At 51.3% G+C, this 12,704-nt stretch overlaps 1 long non-coding RNA gene across 2 annotated transcripts; it reads right to left on the bottom strand.

Annotated features, from left to right (window-relative positions):
* Positions 1–8,355: 8,355 nt before the first annotated feature.
* On the bottom strand, positions 8,356–12,600 carry LOC117073058. 2 transcript variants are annotated; one of them, XR_004433091.1, is made up of 3 exons: positions 10,126–12,600; positions 9,108–9,368; positions 8,356–9,035 (listed from the first exon to the last, which is right to left on the bottom strand). It is a non-coding gene; the product is annotated as an uncharacterized LOC117073058 (long non-coding RNA). The 2 variants fall into 2 exon arrangements; XR_004433089.1 differs by lacking the exon at positions 10,126–12,600 and having other exon boundaries at positions 9,108–9,673.
* Positions 12,601–12,704: the final 104 nt, after the last annotated feature.

Raw genomic sequence — 12,704 nt, 5'->3', positions numbered from 1 at the left:
GGCCCCAGTTAGCCACCCACACAGTGTACAGCCCAGAGCAGGGCATTCAGCTAATCAGCCTTTGTGGACCACCAACGTCATGCCAGATAGATGGGGCCCTTATCACCTGGCAGCTGCATGTAGGTTATATGTCTACTTTTCAGAAACAGTGAAATGACTCCTCCTCCTTTGCATCCTCCAAAGAGGAGTTGAAGAAGGAGCCAGGGCACAAACAGACAGATTGTCAAAACCATGCCTAGGCCGGGTGTGGTGGCTCAAGCCTGTAATCCCTGCACTTTGGGAGGCTGAGGCAGGCAGATCACTTGAGGTCAGGAGTTCAAGACCAGCCTGGCTAACATGGTGAAACCCTGTCTCTACTAAAACTACAAAAATTAGCTGGGCATGGTGGCACACACCTGTAATCCCAGCTACTCAGGAGGCTGAGGCAGGAGAATAGCTTGAATCCAGGAGGTGGAGGTTGCAGGGAGCCATGACGGTACCACATCACTCCAGCCTGGGCGACAGAGCGAGGTGCCATCTCAAAAACAAAACAAGACAAAACAAAATGAAAAACCATGCCTAGAGCTGAGACACCCTGAGGCTGGCTAGGGTCATCAGCTTGTGGCCAGTGTAGCCACCTCATGTTGGCCCACATCCTCCCCTTCCCTGGAAGCTGAGGCCAGAGGTCTGCCCATTCATCTCCCAGTGCCCCAGAACTTCAGAGGAAGCCCCTTTTCCCGGAGAAGCTCTTGTTCTCTAGCATGGAAGCCCAGCTCCTTATTTATTTCTGGAGCCTAGCTCCCTCTAGTCAAGCCAGAGCACCAAGCTTTTGGTCAGGGGGCTGTATGTGTGGGGCAAAGCAGTGTCCAGGGCCTGGAGCAGGAGAAGCTTGCATTATGCTCTATGTCAGCCCAGTGGGGGCTACAGGTCCTGGGTTACCACTTGCCAGTTGGTGGTTGTGTGGGCAAGGAAAGGGGGTCATGGGACCCTGAGGGGCACTTCTCATTCCCCTGTGAAAGGCCCCACATCTGACCACTCCAGACAGACTCCATGCTGGACAACAGTTGGGTTCAGAACTTTGAGGAACAAACTGCTGTTTCCAGCTCAGGTGTTCAGTCCATTGGGCTCCTCCTCTTCCAGATCCCCTATCACTAACCCTCCTGCCGCAATGAGGGTAACCTCTACCCCTATTTCTAACACCGTGGAGTCGTTTCACCTGTTTTTGCCCTTTATATAAGTGAACTATTTTGCACATTATGGTTGTAGATTTGTCTATATTGTTGTGTACGGTTTGTTTATTCTTAAAGCTCATCAGTCATCCACTGTACGAATGAATAGTCTATAATTTCTGCATCTGTTCTAAAGTTGGAGGATATTCAGATTCTTCCAGTTTAGGGCTATCATGAATAGTGTTGGTGTGAATATTCCAGGTTATGTCTGTCTTTTTTTTGTTTTGTTTATTAAGTCAGGATCTTGCTCTGTCACCCAGGCTGGAGTGCAGTGGTGAGATCACAGTTCACTGCAGTCTCCACCTTCCGGGTTCAATCAATCCACGTGCCTTGGCCTCCTGAGTAGCTGGGACTACAGGGATATGCCACCATGCCTGGCTATTTTTTAATAGAGACAGGGTTTTGCCTTGTTGCCTATGCTGCTCTCGACCTTCTGGGCTCAAGCAATTCTCCCTCCTTGGGCTCCCAATGTGCTGGGATTATAGGCATGAACCACCTCACCTGGCACAGGTTACATCTTTTGATGAACACATGGATGCATTTCTTTTGCCTGTATGCCCAGGAGTGGAAATGCTGGGTCAGAGGGCAGGGTGTGTTCAACACGATTAGACCTTACGGATGCTTTCATAGTGATTGTGCTAATTTAGATTCCCATCAGCAATGTCTGAGAGTTCTGGTTGCTCCACATCCTCATCACCACTTGGTACTGTCAGTCTTTTTCACTTAAACTTTTCTGGTGTCTGAAGCGATAGCTCACTGTGGTTTTGTATTCTCCTTGCTATTGTCCGAATATTTGAGTTTCTCCCAAAGTTCATATGTTAAGACCTAATTGGCTGGGTGTGGTGGCTCACATCTCTAATCCCAGCACTTTGGGAGGCCGAGGCGGGTGGATCACGAGGTCAGGAGTTCGAGACTAGCCTGACCAACATGGTGAAACCCTGTCTCTACTATAAATACGAAAATTAGCCGGGTGTGGTGGTGCCCAGCTACTCGGGAGGCTGAGACAGGATAATCACTTGAACCTAGGAGGCAGAGGTAGCAGTGAACCAAGATCACACCACTGCATTCCAACCTGGGCGACACAGCAAGAGTCCATCTCAAAAAAAAAACCTAATCACCAAGGAGATGGTGTTTGAAGGTGGGGATCTTTGAAAGGTGATTAGGTCATGAGGGCTCTATCCTCGTGAATTGGATTGCAGCCCTTACAAAAGAGGTTCCAGGGAACTGTCTTCCCCCTTCCACTATGTGAGGATATAGCAAGAAGGTGCCATGTTTGAAGCAGGGAATGGGCCCAGGCACCGGATCTGCTTCTGCCTTGATCTGGAACTTACTTTCCAGGCCTCCAGGACTGTGAGCAATAAATTCTGCTGTTTATACATTTCCCAGTCTAAGGTATTTTGTTACAGTATCCTGAACTGACCAAGACACCCCTATGAGTCATGAAGCTGGCAGCTTTTTGTGTATTTGTTGGCCTCCTAAGTACTCTTGTTATGAAGCACTTTAATGCAAGCCCTCCCCCATTTTTCTCTTGAATTGTCTGCCTTTTTCTTTTTGATTTGTAGGAGTTCTTTATATATAGTGGGAAAGGATCATTTGGGATGTGTGTGTGTGCGCACACGCAAATGCATGCATGCACGTGTTTAAAAGCCAATCTTCTCTGTCCCACAAATTCAGAACACCACAGTGGTTGGGCCGTAATTGCACTGTGGGTGGTGGCAGAGTTTCAAACAAAAGGCATAATAACATGTCACATAAAATTAATCTGATTTGAATTGATTTTGTATGTGATGGGTCAATTTGTCTTGGTTTTATGCTTGTATATGAACTACAAGGAGTTTATAACTCATTTTGTGCTTGCACATGTTTAAGTAACACACAATAAAAATCATTTAAGGCAACAATGAGGGCCCATGAGATGCCCTTCTTCTCTTGGTAAGCAGGAGGAGATTCTCAAAGCACAAATTCAATCTGTGACTCCCCTGCTTAACGCATCTCAAAAGATTCCTTTTTTTGTCTAGGATGGAGACGAGACTCCTTCCCCTGGCAGCTGGCCGCCTCAGACCTGCTCCCCTGCGCTGTTCACTGAAGCTGCTACCTCTTTCTGGTCATGGTCTCTCCAAGTCTTCTCTCTCCACATAAGCCCTCAGCTCCTGTTTTGGAGCAGCTGCTGCTCCGACCACCCCTTTTGCTTAGACTTAGCTCAATCATCCCTTCTCTGGGAAGCTCCCACTACGGCCTCTGAAACCACCATCCCAGCTGGTCACTTTGCTTCTTTGCATCATCTCAGCTGAGATTTTTTTTTTTTTTTTTTGAGATGGAGTCTGGCTCTGTCTCCCAGGCTGGAGTGCAGGGGCCGGATCTCAGCTCACTGCAAGCTCCGCCTCCCGGGTTTATGCCATTCTCCTGCCTCCGCCTCCGGAGTAGCTGGGACTACAGGCGCCCGCCACCTCGCCCAGCTAGTTTTTTGTATTTTTAGTAGAGACGGGGTTTCACCGTGTTAGCCAGGATGGTCTCGATCTGCTGACCTGGTGATCCGCCCGTCTCGGCCTCCCAAAGCGCTGGGATTACAGGCTTGAGCCACCGCGCCCGGCCTAAGCTGAGATTTTTAATTTATTTGTGGGATTCTCCCCTCCCAAACAATAAGTTTTGTGAAGACAGAGATGGTATTTTTTTATCCTCACCTTATTTATTTATTTATTTGAGACAGAGTCTCACTCTGTTGCCCAGGCCAGAGTGCTGAGGTGCAGTCTCGGTCCACTGCAGCCTCCACCTCCCAGGTTCAAGCGATTCATCTGCTCAGCCTCCTGAGTAGCTGGGACTACAGATTATGCACCACCACGCCAGGCTAATTTTTGTACTTTTAGTAGAGACAGGGTTTTGCCATGTTGGCCAGGCTGGTCTCAAACTCCTGACCACAGGTGTTCCACCCGCCTCAGCCCCTCAAAGTGCTGGAATTACAGGCATGAGCCACTGCGCCCGGCCTTCTCCTCACCTTTTTCTCCAGTGTCCACTCCAGCATGCAGTATTTGATAAGTGTTCAGTAAATGTTTGTTGAATGACTTACTAACCTGAGCTTGTGTAACTCTCTCACTGTCTTGATGCTGAAAGGCAGAGAGGGCCCAAGGTCACACGTAGGGAAGGGCCAAAGGCAGGACTGGAGCCCAGCAATTCTTGTTCAACCGTACGGAATGGGAAGTAAAGTCCTCTTTGGCCAGCAGCAGAAGAGCCTGGTCCCCTTTGTCATCATCCTGGAATACCCTAAAGGATCATCTAGGCCATTCTTTCATTCTTCAAATGGGGCATCTAAGAACTGAAGAGGGGTCAGGGATTGTCTAGAGTCACACTGTGAAGGTGACCTGGAAATTCCGCTAGAGAGCACAACAGATTCTAGCCTGTGGAAACACAACGGGTTCTACCCAGATTGCCGGACACTCAACATTCTTTTTTAAACTAAATTAATTAATTATTTTTTGAGTGCAATGGTGTGATCTCAGCTCACTGAAACCTCCGCCGCTCAGGTTGAAGCAATTCTCCTGCCTCAGCCTCCTGAGTAACTGGGACTACAGGTGTGTGCCACCACACCCAGCTAATTTTTGTATTTTTAGTAGAGTCGGGGTTTCAACACATTGGCCAGGCTGGTCTTGAACTCTTGGCTTCAAGCAATTCACCTGCCTCAGTCTCCCAAAGGGCTGGGATTTCAGGCATAAGCCACTGGGAAGGGCTGTGACACTCAACATTCTTTTTTTTTTTTTTTTTGAGATGGAGTCTTGCTCTGTTGCCCAGGCTGGAGTGCAGTGGCACAATCTCAGCTCACTGCAAGCTCTGCCTGCCGGGTTCACGCCATTCTCCTGCCTTCCCAAGTAGCTGGGACCACAGGTGCCTGCCACCACGCCCACCTAATTTTTTGTATTTTAAGTAGAGAGGGGGTTTCACCAAGTTAGCCAGGATGGTCTCCATCTCCTGATCTCGTGATCTGCCCACCTCGGCCTCCCAAAGTGCTGGGATTACAGGCGTAAGCCACCGTGCCCGGCCTCACTCAACATTCTTTCCAGTATCCCCAACTCTCCTGGAGGTGAAGGACCAAGGGGGTGGGGGCGTGATTGACAGCCTAATATTGAGGCTGGGCTGGGACTGGGACCGAGATTTCCCAGCCTGTGGCCAATGGATGACAAGGGCCTTCCTTATTCTCCGCCAGACCCTCTTCTGGAGCCCCACTAGGGAATTCCTGTCCTTGGAAAAGTGGGAGAGGACCAGAACATTCTGGAATAAAGACTGGAGACATTCAGAGTGATGCAAGAAGTATAGTCCACAGCTGAGGAAAACTCCAGCTGCCAGGCAACTGCCTGCTGGTCCCTGGCCTGGTCTAGGTGGTTGTGGGGGAAGGGGAGCTAACTGCAGTGACTCACTTAACCCTTTCTAGGCAGAGGAAGATAACATTTTTTAATTGAAAAAATTTTTTAAATAAAAAACATTTTTTTGACAGCTCCTTGTGAAGCAGGGCTACCCCACAGCCCGTTTGCCTAGAGTGGCCTTAATTGAAATTTTTGTTACGATCATTGTAGATTCCTGTACAGTTATAAGAAATAAAACAGAGAGGCTGGGCGCAGTGGCTCACGCCTGTAATCCCAGCACTTTGGGAGGCCGAGGCAGGTGGATCACCCAAGGTCGGGAGTTCGAGATCAGCCTGACCAACATGGAGAAACCCCGTGTATACTAAAAATTCAAAATTAGCCAGGCATGGTGGCTCATGCCTGAGGCAAGAGAATCGCTTGAACCCGGGAGATGGAGGTTGAGGCAAGCTGAGATTGTGCTATTGCACTCCAGCCTGGGCAACAAGAGGGTAACTCTAAAAGAAAGGAAAGGAAAGGAAAGGAAAGGAAGGAAGGGGAGGGGAGGAGGAAGGAAGGAAGGAGGAAGGAAGGAAGGAGGAAGGAAGGAAGGAAGAAAGAAAGAAAAAGAGAGAGAGAGAAAGAAAGAAAGAAAGAAAGAAAGAAAGAAAGAAAGAAAGAAAGAAAGAAAGAAAGAAAGGAAAAGAAAAGAAAGAAAGAGGGAGGGATATCCCAGGTACCCACCTTCACTCAGTTTCCCCAGCGGTAACATCTCGCAGAACTACTGGACGCCATCACAGCCAGGGTGTGACTGTTCTTGCTCAGGTTTCCCCGGTTTTCCTTATACGCATGTGTGTGTATTTACTTCTGTGCAATTTTATCGCAGGCTGAGGCACGCGGATCACTTGAGCTCAGGAGTTTGAGACCAGCCTGGGCAACATGGTGGAACCCTGTCTCTACAAAAAACACAAAAATTAGCCGGACACGGTGGCACATGCCTGTAGCCCCAGCTTCTTGGGGTCTGAGATGGGAGGATCACTTGAGCCCAGGAGGTGGAGGTTGCAGTGAGCCGAGATTGCACCACTGCACTGCAGCCTGGGTGACAGGGTGAGACCCTGTCTCAAAAACAAAAACAAACCAATAAACAGAATGAGAGTATGCAAGCTTTTGGGATTGGCTCTTCCCCTCAGCAGACACCACTTTTCTTGAGCACCTTGATCTCATAGTCCCAGGGACGGCTTCTGTTATTCCCACTTCACAGCTGAGCAAACTGCTCCCAGCCCCGCCCCCCAGAGCCAGTGCTCATGATGGCTGATTTGGGGAGCATCTCCTCTGGGAGAGGAGGGCAGGGGGTTGGGTGGAGGGCTGGGGCTAGAGCCTTCCCCAGCCCTGCTGAGACCCAGCTCCCTGTTCTGCAGCCTGTCTCAGAGTGGGGTCTCCTTTGTGCCTCCCACCAACTCCCCAGGCCCGTCTCTTCCCTCAACAGAGAGGCAGTGAATGGGGGCCGCCGGGGGCCGAATCTGCTGATCCGAGGCCCAGCTTTGCCACAGAGAGGCTGTGTGACTAGCACGGTGGCCCCATCCTCTGAGCCTCAGGATCCCCTTGGGTAAAACAGGGGGAAGGGTCACACCCTGCAAACCCATGAAGATGCAATGAGGCGATGTGCGAGGCACAGTCAGCAAAGTGCCAGGCGCAGAGTGAGCCCCCAGCGCATGCCGCGGAGAGCCGCCCGCAGCCCCATTTGGCAATGAATTATGTATGGCCTTCTGGCAGCCCTGCGTGTGGGGCTGCAAGCTCCCTCTGCTCCCCCCCACCCCCGCCCCGCTTCTCTCTCCTGTGAGGGGCACAGGCTCCCCCGGGGGGCGGGCAGTGTTCTTTGTCTCTCCTGCAGGGACCCCCTACTGGCTTCCCAAGGCTGGTGCCTCAGTGCCCAGGTTGCCCATTTCACAGGTGGAGAACCAAGGGTTGGTATAGCTCAGGGTCTTTCTCAACAGATACTAATAACAATAATAGAGCACCAGCAATAACAATAATAATCACCATCGTACCTGCTGGGCTGTGTGTGTGTGCTAGACACATTTAACAGAAAATCCTTCATCCAACAAAAACGCCCGCCTGTGCAGGTGCTGTCCGAGGTGTTGGGGGCACAGCCCACAACAGAACAGAGTCTTCCCCTCACAGAGCTCAGGTGCTACTGTGGGAGAGCAGGAAATTAATAAATGAGTAATTGATGATATAAAATGTCAGGTGACAGAGGTTATGCAGGAAGAGGAATGAGACGGGGTGGTCAGGGAAAGCCTCTGTGAGGAGGTAGCATTTGGGCAGTGCCCTGAAGGAGGTGAGGGAGCCCTCTCAAGAGGTATCGGGACGAATGTTCCAGACCAAAGGAACAGACAGTCCAAAGGGCCTGGGATGGGACCTGTGCCTGTGCCAGGCTCACCAGTGCAATGGGAGGCATCAGATTCTCCGAACAGCCCTGGGAGGTGCATACCACCATTGCCCCACTGCATGGATGAGAAAACTGAGATTCAGAGCCTATTTACAATCTTTCCTTGTCACTTTGCAACAGTTGCATAAATATGTTTGGTTGGGAGTGTCAGGAAATATGCGATGTGTATCACATCATCTTTCTTTTTGGGGGGAGGGGGAATGGACTCTTGCTCTGTTGCCCAGACTGGAGTGCAGTGGCTTGATCTTGGCTCACTGCAACCTCCGCCTCCCAGGTTCAAAGAATTCTCCTGCCTCAGCCTCCCAAGTAGCTGGGATTACAGGCATGCACCACCACACCCGGCTAAGTTTTTTTGTTGTAGATTTTTGCATTTTTAGTAGAGACAGGGTTTCACCACGTTGGCCAGGCTGGTCTCGAACTCCTGACCTCAGGTGATCCACCCACCTCGTCCTCCCAAAGTGCTGGGATTACAGACGTGAGCCACTGCACCTGGCCCCATCTTTCTAAAACTGGGAAAATTCTGAGTTCTGGAACCATCTGCCCAGGGATTTGGGGTCAGAGATGGAGGGCCTGTTTGATCCTGGTCTTTGCCATGGTTAAGATTGTGGCATCCCTGCCTGTCTTCTATCACGTGCCTCAGCCTGTTTTTCTTTTCCTTTGCCAGGCTGCAAGCCCCTGATATCAGACTAACAGGAGCACAACATTTCATGGTCTAAAGACACTACGTTAGGGTGAAATTTTGTTCTTCTATCTTCCCCCCTTGCACAGAGAGGACCCTCATTTCTACCCCCACCCTCACCTCACTGTACCAGGCACAGGCAGAGCCCAGGTGCTGCTGCCTCTGCTTGTCTGCAGTTGCCGAGGAGGCCTGCACTGTGCATTCGGCAAGTCTGGAGAATTGAAGACCCAGGCCCTTGGCCGTATCACCGCAATGCAGGCCCAGAGGTAGCAGGCGGGAGCTCATCGATGAATCTGCCAGTGTCAGTCCCAGAGCGGACCCCAGAGGTGTTCAGGCGTGGACTCGCACTATCTGACATTTCCATCGATGGCCTGCATGAGGAATGAACGGTGAGCATCCTCTTTCCTTCTCCAGCTGGGGGTGGAGGGTGTGAGCCAGCTCACCGAGAGGAAGCCAGTTACAGAATCAGAATGACTCAGGCTGGGCTCTGTCTGTGGTGCGTGTCTGCAGTCCCAGCTGCTCTGGAGGCTGAGGCAGGAGAACTGCTTTAGTCCAGGAGTTCGAGGCTGCAGTGTGCTATGATCATGCCTGTAAGTAGCCACTGCACTCCAGCCCGGGTAACACAGCGAGACCTCGCTTCTAAAAAACACAAACAAAATGACTCACCGTAAGAGCGGGGTGGCCAGAAATCAGGAACTGGGAACCTGTTGGGGAAGAAAAATCACGTAGCAGCAGCCTCCTCCCAGCCTTCCTGCCTCCAAGTTTGCCCATCTAATCCATCTTACAGAGCTTCCAGCTTAATCGTTCCAATTAATCCTCCTTCCTCAGCCAGCAAACCTTCGATGTTGCTCCTACTTGCTTCCAAAGGTAGTTCAGTGCCTGACCCTACTGTCTTTCCAGGGTGTCCTCCTCCTCCCATAGCACACCAGGCTGCCCACCAGTTGAAAGCCTTTGTCTGGCCGGGTGCAGTGGCTCACATCTGTAATCCCAGCACTTTGGGAGGCCAAGGCTGACAATCACCTGAGGTCAGGAGTTTGACACCAACCTGGCCAACATGGTGAAACTCTGTCTCTACTAAAAATACAAAACTTGGCCAGGCGTGGTGGCTCACGCCTGTAATCACAGCACTTTGGGAGGCCCAGGCAGGCAGATCACGAGGTCAGGAGATCAAGACCATCCTGTCTCTACTAAAAAAATACAAAAAATTAGCCAGATGTGGTGGCGGGTGCCTATAGTTCCAGCTACTTGGGAGGCTGAGGCAGGAGAATGGTGTGAACATAGGAGGCGGAGCTTGCAGTGAGCTGAGATCAGGCCACTGCACTCCAGCCTGGGCAACAGAGCAAGACTCCGTCTCAAAAAAAAAAACAAAAAACAAAAAACAACAAAAAAAACAGGGCCTGGTGGCACACATGTCTGTAATCCCAGCTATTTGGGAGGCTGAGGCAGGAGAATCACTTGAACCTGGGAGGAGGAGGTTGCCGTGAGCCGAGATCACGCCACTGAACTCCAGCCTGGCAACAGAGCAAGACTCCGTCTGAAAAAAAAGAAAAGAAAGCCTTTGTCCATGCTGTTCTCTGTGTCTGGAACAGCATCACACTTGCAGGCCAGATCCACATCAAGAGGAGACTCTCTTTTTACAACGCTTGAGGGCCTCTCCAGTCCTCCGGCCCCACTCCATTCCACATCCTCTCAGTCCACACAGCCCCACTTGCCTGGACTCTCAGAGCAGTCTCCCAATAGGCCTCCCTGCCTGGGGATAAGTCCCAGCTCTCAACCTGCACTCAACGGCCTTCCTGATCAGCTGGGCTCCAGCCTTGTGATTCCCATCCACTGTTTGACCTGACACAGCTGCTTAAGTTTCTCTAGTTCTTCTGGATTACCCTGTTCTCTCACTTCGAGACCTTCTTACGTGCGGATTTCCTCTTCCTGGAACACTTTTCTCTCCCCTCTTGGCCCGCCAAACTTTGACTCATCTGTCAGGAAGCCATGTTGGTTCCACCTCCTCTAGGAAGCCCTCTTGGATTTAGGGTCCCTCCTGTTGGCTCCCAGAGGTCCCATATCCCTTGTATCATCACAATTCCTCCTCCAGATTGAAGCTGGCTGCTTTGCCAGTCTCCTGTAAGCCATGGTCTCCTGAGGACAGAGCCGCACCCACATTGGCCTCTATCTCCCCCAGCTTGATCAGGGCAGGAGGTGCCCAAGAAAGCCCAGAAGGAAGGAGTGGGAAATGGTCACGCACGTGTATGGAGCTCCCACTCCATGGTGAGTCCAGTCCAGTAGCCTGGATTGCTCGGCCTTTCGGACATGGAGTTAGGTCACCATCTGGTCACAGCCTGCAGCCCCAGGCTCTTCTCTGTTCATCTGTATAGTGGGCCTAACCCTGGATCTTAACAGCCTCGTGAGATGCAAGGAAACACTAGACGCCAAGGGCTCATCCCAGTCCCGGGTAGATGATTTTCAGTATTTCGTGTTCCTATCATCAGTCGTTATTGGAGCTCTGGAGTCAACCTCTGTGGCTTCAATTCTTGGCTTCTCCTCTCCTGGCTGGGTACCTTTGGGCAAGTTACTTAACCCCTCTGTGTCTCAGTTTTCCTCCTCTGTAAAACGGAACTAATCATAAGCTTATTCTGTCTCTCAGGGTCCTGGAGAGGATGATATCAATTGATACGCATGCAGAGTTTGCACAGCGCCTGATGCAAGGAAAGGGCCAGGCAAATGCTGGCTGTGGTTGTTATTATATCGGGTCACCCTGAGCATCTGATACCAGTGAGGAGACTCTGGCTTCTGGGGAACCTTCCAGAGCTGCAGATCTGAGCCGGGCAGGAGGAACTCTTAGATATTGTGAAGCCTGAATTCCTTTCCCCTGAAACTCTTAAAACCATTCCATTCATGTCTGCCAGTCAGAGTCACTAGGAAGTTCTTCCTTGTATCTGTCCTAAGTCTTTTCCGCGTTGATTTCTCTGGGTTCCCTTCCAGGTCAGATAGGAAGATGAGGGAAGGAGGCTTAAGGCTGTTTCAAGTATCAATCCCAGAACTTCCCAGATCAGCCTAGAAGCCAACAATGTGAGTCTCCGGCTCCTGGGGAGCCAAGAGCTAGGAGGGGAGGGTTTGCCTGGCTCAGTCTCCTTCGAAGGTCCCCCAGCCACAGCCAGATGCAAAACCACCTTTGTTCCCTGAATTTCAGGCTGTGGGAGGGAATGGGGCCAGTGCCTGGGGTGCGGCTGGGGAGGGAGGAAGAGATGCAAGGATTGAAAATTCGAGGGAGGCCTAGAGCAGGAGGGAGGCAGGACAGGGCACCCTGGGCAGCCGAGAGGGGCAGGGGTGTGGGAAACAGAGGGCGCAGAGCAGGGGCCAGCAGGGCTGGGAATAGGAGCCTCGGGGAGGCCGGCGAGGCGCGGAGAGGGAGGCCTCATACCAGACACTGTCTAGACGCAGCAATTATTGTCAGCTTGGAACACCCAGGCTCCGCCGGTTCAGCTGAAAGGGAGCTTAACAAAGAAGCAAGGGAGGAAGAAAGCAGGGAGAAAAGCCGACTCCTGGCCTGTCGGGTTCTTTCTCTGCCTTGGCCACCCCTCTTTGTGTTCCACCAGCCCTGCGGGGGGGACCCCAATGTGAAAGCACAGCTCAGAGATGCCTAATGGGGACATGGCTCCTCCTGGACCCAGGGGGCTTGGCCAGGATCACTGTGTGGGTTTTCGGGAGGGAGAGGAGGGTGCTCTGGGCTGCTTCCTGCACGTGTATTTCTTTATATGGAGGCAGTGAGAACCGAATTCCCAGGGAGACAGCAGGCCGGAGAGTTTGAATCGCAATTCCCCCACCTTCCTGCTGTATATATAGCTCTGGGCCGACTACAGATTTCTCTGAGCCTTGGTCTTCTTGTCTGCAAAACAGGAAAAAGAACACTGCCTGGGCCAGGCACAGTGGCTCATGCCTGTAATCCCAGTACTTTGGGAGGCTGAGACAGGCAGATCACTTGATGTCAGGAGTTTGAGACCAGCCTGGACAACACAGTGAAACCCTATCTCTAATAAAAATACCAA

Source organism: Trachypithecus francoisi, unplaced genomic scaffold, assembly GCF_009764315.1.
Source record: "Trachypithecus francoisi isolate TF-2019V2 unplaced genomic scaffold, Tfra_2.0 Contig01585, whole genome shotgun sequence".
Taxonomy (NCBI): domain Eukaryota; kingdom Metazoa; phylum Chordata; class Mammalia; order Primates; family Cercopithecidae; genus Trachypithecus; species Trachypithecus francoisi.
The sequence above is the reverse complement of the archived record's forward strand: the minus strand, read 5'-3'. Positions and strand labels throughout refer to the sequence as shown.